The sequence below is a fragment of the Capricornis sumatraensis genome, chromosome 3 (assembly GCF_032405125.1).
Source record: "Capricornis sumatraensis isolate serow.1 chromosome 3, serow.2, whole genome shotgun sequence".
Lineage (NCBI taxonomy): Eukaryota > Metazoa > Chordata > Mammalia > Artiodactyla > Bovidae > Capricornis > Capricornis sumatraensis.
This window is the reverse complement of record NC_091071.1, coordinates 46,733,889-46,740,701: the sequence shown is the minus strand read 5'-3', so window position 1 is coordinate 46,740,701 and position 6,813 is coordinate 46,733,889. Positions and strand designations below refer to the sequence as shown.

The 6,813-nt window shown below is 43.6% G+C and overlaps 1 pseudogene; it reads left to right on the top strand.

Annotated features, from left to right (window-relative positions):
• Window positions 1-3,713: 3,713 nt before the first annotated feature.
• LOC138076246 (actin-related protein 2/3 complex subunit 4 pseudogene) lies at window positions 3,714-4,230 on the top strand (annotated as a pseudogene).
• The last annotated feature ends 2,583 nt before the right edge of the window (window positions 4,231-6,813 follow it).

Below are 6,813 nucleotides of genomic sequence, written 5' to 3'. Positions count from 1 at the left end.
GCCTCTTGATGAAAGTGAAAGAGGAGAGTGAAAAAGTTGCATTAAAGCTTAATATTCAGAAAACTAAGATCATGGCATCTGGTTCCATCACTTTATGGCAAATAGATGGGGAAACAGTATCAGACTTTAAAAATCACTGCAGAGGGTGATTGCAGCCATGAAATTAAAAGACGGTTACTCCTTGGAAGGAAAGTTATGACCAACCTAGATAGCATCTGTCACAGTAAAATAATGAGCTTAATCAAAACTGAATATTTTACATTGAATTGGGGTACTTTACTAACCTAAAATATGTGACCTTGGCTTGGTGGCAGAGAAAATAGAATACCCATATATTGCAGTGGCAGAAAATCTGATCAAACTGCTGACTCTCCACAACTCAGAAGGCAGGTTGAATTGTTGGCGAGCCCATGGCAATGCATGCCTGCTAGGTCACTTCAGTTGTGTCAACTCTTTATGACCCTATCAATTGTAGCCCATCAGTCTCCCCTGTCCAGGAGATTTTCCAGGCAAGAATACTTGAGTGGGTTGCCATGCTCTCCTCCAGGTGATCTTCCTGACCCAGGGATTGAACCCACATCTCTTATGTCTCCTGCATTGGCAAATGGGTTCTTTAACACTAGCACCACCCACCTGGGAAGCTCTGCTCTAAGTGAGGGTGTAGGAAATAAACTGTGCTGCTTTTACTTTCTTCTTTTAGCAAAATGCTATAAACAAGGTATAAGCTCTGGGTAGAATTAGTATGTTTGCAAACAAAAATGAGAGGGAATAAAGAAGATTCAGAAATTTGGGGACTCAAACTTTTAGAATATGGGTTCTATGCCACCAAAAATTAAAGATAAGATTGAGAGAAGTTTGCTAAGGAATGTATTCCTTCAACTTATTTCTAAGGCAAAGATCAGATGTGTGCAGCTTACATCCATGCCCCGTGTTTCTGACAAACTCAAGGTTAAGAGAGCAGGACAGGGGGTGAGGAAGTAAAACAAAAAACCAAATCTGGGTTGGGACTATGCCTAGCAAAGAATTTTGTTCATGTTTTGAGGCACATAGAACTGACTAGAGACAAATAGATGAGAGATCTACTAAGCTGTAAGATTTATGTTGCCAAAGAGATCATGAACCCAGCCCAAAGAACAAACTTTCAATGTTGAAGCATTAGAAGACCACTTATTATGGTATTATTATGTCCCTTTTCCATCACTGGGTATCTAAAGGGCCTGAAAGGGAAGCAGATAGATTGTATTATTGGTGGTTGGGATGCCGGGATCCCACACTCCAAATCTGATGGAGGGCACTGGGCATCCTTTCCTCCAGGAAGTTCAGTTCAGTTCAGTCGCTCAGTCGTGTCCAACTCTCTGTGAACCCATGAATCGCAGCACGCCAGGCCTCCCTGTCCATCACCATCTCCCAGAGTCCACTCAGACTCACGTCCATCAAGTCCGTGATGCCATCCAGCCATCTCATCCTTGGTCTTCCCCCTCTCCTCCTGCCCCCAATCCCTCCCAGCGTCAGTCTTTTCCAATGAGTCAACTCTTCACATGAGGTGGCCAAAGTACTGGAGCTTCAGCTTTAGCATCATTCCTTCCAAAGAAATCCCAGGGTTGATCTCCTTCAGAATGGACTGGTTGGATCTCCTTGCAGTCCAAGGGACTCTCAAGAGTCTTCTCCAACACCACAAGTTCAAAAGCATCAATTCTTCGGTGCTCAGCCTTCTTCACAGTCCAACTCTCACATCTATACATGACCACAGGAAAAACCATAGCCTTGACTAGACGGACCTTAGTCGGCAAAGCAATGTCTCTGCTTTTCAATATACTATCTAGGTTGGTCATAACTTTTCTTCCCAAGGAGTAAGCGTCTTTTAATTTCATGGCTGCAGTCACTATCTGCAGTGATTTTGGAGCCCCCAAAAATAAAGTCTGACACTGTTTCCACTGTTTCCCCATCTATTTCCCATGAAGTGATGGGACCAGATGCCATGATCTTCGTTTTCTGAATGTTGAGCTTTCAGCCAACTTTTTCACTCTCCTCTTTCACTTCCATCAAGAGGCTTTTTAGCTCTCTTCACTTTCTGCCATAAGGGTGGTGTCATCTGCATATCTGAGGTTATTGATATTTCTCGCGGCAATCTTGATTCCAGCTTGTGTTTCTTCCAGTCCAGCGTTTCTCATGATGTACTCTGCATAGAAGTTAAATAAGCAGGGTGACAATATACAGCCTTGATGTACTCCTTTTCCTATTTGGAACCTGTCTGTTGTTCCATATCCAGTTCTAACTGTTGCTTCCTGACCTGCATACCAATTTCTCAAGATGCAGGTTAGGTGGTCTGGTATTCCCATCTCTGTCAGAATTTTCCAATTTATTGTGATCCACACAGGGGATATAGCAGTGACATAGCCCAGAAAAATTCTTTTTCCTAAAAGAAAATCTCATTCACTTTGTCTTCAAAGGTGGAATGATACCAGAGGGTAGACTGCTGCAGACTTCTGGCTATTCATCCAATTCATGTCTTTGTTTTCATGGGCCTGGTTTAGACCAAATGCCCCATTTTCCCTTGAAGGGAGGACAGCCATGTGACCAAGTTCTAGCCAGTGGGATGCAAGCAACCACGATCTCCTGAAAAAAAAAATTACCCATACTTGATGCTACAAATTTGCTTATTGATGGGAAGGAGTTCAGTGGCCTTGGAAATTGTATATTGATGAAGAAAATGTAGGGAAGAAGCTTTGCTGTTGGGGGAAAGCTGCATGCTTATTGTGAGCACCTTTGTGGGGTTTCATATTAGCTACACATGAACTTCCATTGAGTTCAGCCACTAAGTTCAGTGGCCTGCATGTTATAGCAGCTCATGCTACCTGATACCAACATAGATGTGCTGATAAGGAGAGTATGGATTAGTGCACACAGTAAGAACCTATTTTATAATTTTAGAAAGCACAGCTATGGAGATTCCTTTAAAAACTAGGAATAAATCTACCATATGACCCAGCAATCCCACTGCTGGGCATATACCCTGAGAAGACCACAACTCTAAAATATACACATACACCTATATTCATTGCATCACTATTTACAATAGTCAGGACATGGATACAACCTAGATGTCCATCAGCAGATGAATGGATAAAGAAGATGCAGTACATTTATACCATGGAATATTACTAAAACATACAAAAGAACAAATTTATGTCAGTTCTAGTGAGGTGGATGAACCTAGAGCAGGTTATACAGAGTGAAGTAATTCAGAAAGAGAAAAACAAATATTGTATATTAATGCATGTATATGGAATCTAGAAAAAAGTATTGATGAACCTATTTTCAGGGAAGGAAGCAGATATAGAAAACAGACTTGTGGACACAGTGGGGAAAAGAGAAAGTGGTATGAATGGAGAAAGTAGTATCTACATATATACACTAAAATGTGGAAAATAGCTGGTGAGAAGTATCTGTGTAGCACAGGGAGCCCAGCCTGGAGCTCTGTGACGACCTAGAGGGGAGGGATGGGAGGAAGGGAGGGAGACTCAAGAATGGTAGAATATACATATAATTATGGTCGATTCGCATTGTTGTATGGCAGAAACTGATGTAACATTGTAAAACAATTTTCCTCCAACTAAAAAATAAACTTAAACAAAAGCACATGTGAGACAGGTCCGGCATTGCTGGCCTGGACACTTCTGCACTTCTGCTTTCCTGCCCAGCCAGCATCTGCGATGACTGCCACTCTCCAGCCCTACCTGAGTGTGGAGCAGGCCATGCTGCAGGCCGCCCTCTGCTTGGAGGATTTCTCCCAGATAGTGGAACAACACAACAAGCCAAAAGTGAAAGTCAGAAGTAGCAAAGAGCTCATTCTACAACCCATAACCATCAGCAGGGCTGAGAAGGAAAAGATTCTGATGGAACGCTCCATCAACTCTGTCAGGGTCAGCATTGCTGTGAAACAGGCTGGTGAAACAGGCTGATGAAACAGAGACGATTCTATGTCACAAGTTCATGCACCTCATCATGATGCAAGCAGAGAACTTCTTTATCCTCTGAAGGAAACCAGTGGAGGGGTATGACATCAGCTTTCTGTTCACCAGCTTCCACACAGAGCAGACGTATAAACACAAGTTTGTGGACTTTGTGATCCCCTTCATGGAAGAAATTGACAAGGAGATCAGTGAGATGAAGCTGTTGGTCAATGCCCGTGAGCACTTTGTGTCAGAGGAGTACCTCAAGAATGTTTAAACTATATGGCTGGATCTCATGGCCTTAACCCTCAGGCTCCCCCATGTCTCTGAGAAGGCATCCTGGAGTGGCAGAGGTGGCAGTAGCAGAGCGGAGCTGAGTCGGGGTGGGCAATAGATGCAGGAGGTGGGTGTGGTGCTTGCTCACTGGGCCACAAAGCAGCAGTGGACCTACCCCGAGGCCACATGTGCCTGGTCAGGCTTGCTTCTGATGTGCTGGGCCAGAAGAGATCATTCTTCTTTACATCTTGAAACATAAATCTCTGTGCTTGTAGGAGACGGCAACCTTTTGTCTTTTTTTTTTTTTTTTAAGAAACAAATGATCTCCACCTCCAGTGACTGTGACTGGTCCTAGTGATTGTACCTTATTGTTCGTGGGTCTGTGAGGGCCTGGGGCCAGAAGGCAATTACTGTTCCTCCCCAGAGCCACCCCAGGTGGGGATGGAGGGAGGTTTCAGACTTGCATTCCTCTCCCTCATCCTCCTGTCTCCTTGGGCCCAGTAGAAGTGGTAGGGACCCTCTGCCAGCTTCCTGAGCTTTGCCTGCAGTTGGCCACCCAGCACTGGCTGGGGACAAAGGCTGAACTGGTGGCCTCCAGGCATAGCTAGGAGCTGGGACCTAAAAGCTAGGCTGTCTTTGGCCCCAGGGGCTTCTTCTTGCCCTCCCAGCTGAGAGGGGGCACTGATTCACCTTGTCTGTCAGAGCAGTGCCTGTGCTAGACATGGCAAGGAGAGTCCTCCAGAACATCCCTACCAGGGCCTCCTGCCTGCTCTGCTTCCTCTACTCCCATGCTCGCTGTATCTTTTGTTATTCTGGTTGATCCTCTCTCCCCTAATTAAAGTCTCTTTTTGCCCCTCCAGGGCTGCATGAATAATAATATTTTTTTTAAAAGCACAAGTATGTGAAAGATATTTTTCTGGAAGAAACTGTGGACAGTGGGGACAGAGACTTCCTGTTATGAGTAGACAGGAGATCTTTATTTTTCCTTTTGTGATCTACATCAATTTGACATTTTAAATATGTACCTATACAGATTCCATAAAAGTTATAAAAATATGCTTCTTTCTGAGACATAATCTTTTGCATGGTTGAAAATTTATAAGAAATATTGGGTATTATTTGTGCTGTTTCCAGAGAAATAAGGATTAATGAAAAAGATGTAAGGAGAAACTTGTGAGCTCAGTGTGAATTTATTTCTTGGGAACAAAAGTATTTTGCTCCACAAAGAGTTGTGTGCTGTCAGCCAAAAGGGAGGGATGCATATCAGGGAGCCTAAGAAGATTTCTCACACTTAGGAGGACATTAGACAAAGCGGTGGCTGGCAGCTTGTTTCATTGAATGGTAATAGTTACTGACAGCCTATTTCATAAACTAAGGGAGCTTTTAAAGATCTGAAGCAGAGTCCTGGGTGCCCCCAGCACCTGTGGTGCCTCCCAATGGCCCCAAGAATAAAGGAACCCATATTTGTGGCACCAGTAACCCTTAACCATGCCCTGTCACTGTTCACAGCCAACCAGTTCTGTCATCCAAGTTCACAGCCTTCACAAGGTGGCAGCACGTGATGGTCTGTAAAGGGCCCAACTCATAATTCTCATCAATGATTATGACTGCAGGCTCTTCACTCTTAGCCCCAGGTCCCCTAGCACCCTCCTCTTCTGCAGCCTTCAGGGGCATGGTACAGAGCAGGACACAAGAGCTTGCCTGGGAGGTTAGCACAGGAGGGCAGCCAGCACTGGATGGAAGGTAGCAGGGATGAGATGTCCACATGGAAGCAAAATAAAGAGGACAGATTTGGATTCTCTTGACAGCACAGGCCACTTTAAGACAGTGATGGGGCAGAAATACTTTTAACCCTGGAACTGGGATAATGAAAGAAGAAATTCTGAATTTCCCTATAACTGGAACACTAATTGGTCACTAATTCCCAGGAAATAGGATTTATACACAGCCCTCAACTGTATAGCCTGCTTAATTTTTGGCATATAAGAATAATTCAATAGCCAGGACATGAAAGCAACCTAGATGTCCATCAGCAGATGAATGGATAAGAAAGCTGTGGTACATATACACAATGGAGTATTACTCAGCCATTAAACTGATACATTTGAATCAGTTCTAATGAGGTGGATGAAACTGGAGCCAATTATACAGAGTGAAGTAAGCCAGAAAGAAAAACATCAATACAGTATACTAACACATATATATGGAATTTAGAAAGATGGTAATGATAACCCTGTATGTGAGACAGCAAAAGAGACACAGACATATAGAACAGTCTTTTGGACTCTGTGGGAGAGGGAGAGGATGGGATGATTTGGGAGAAAGACATTGAAACATGTATAATATCATGTAAGAAATGAATCGCCAGTCTAGGTTCGATGCAGGGTACAGGAGGCTTGAGGCTGGTGCACTGGGATGACCCAAAGAGATGGTATAGGGAGGGAGGTGCAAGGGGGGTTCAGGATTGGGAACTCATGTACACCCATGGTGGATTCATGTTGATGTATGGCAAAACCAATACAGTATTGTAAACTAAAATAAAGTAAAAGAAAAAGAAAAAAAAAAAGAAGAAAAAATAATGTAT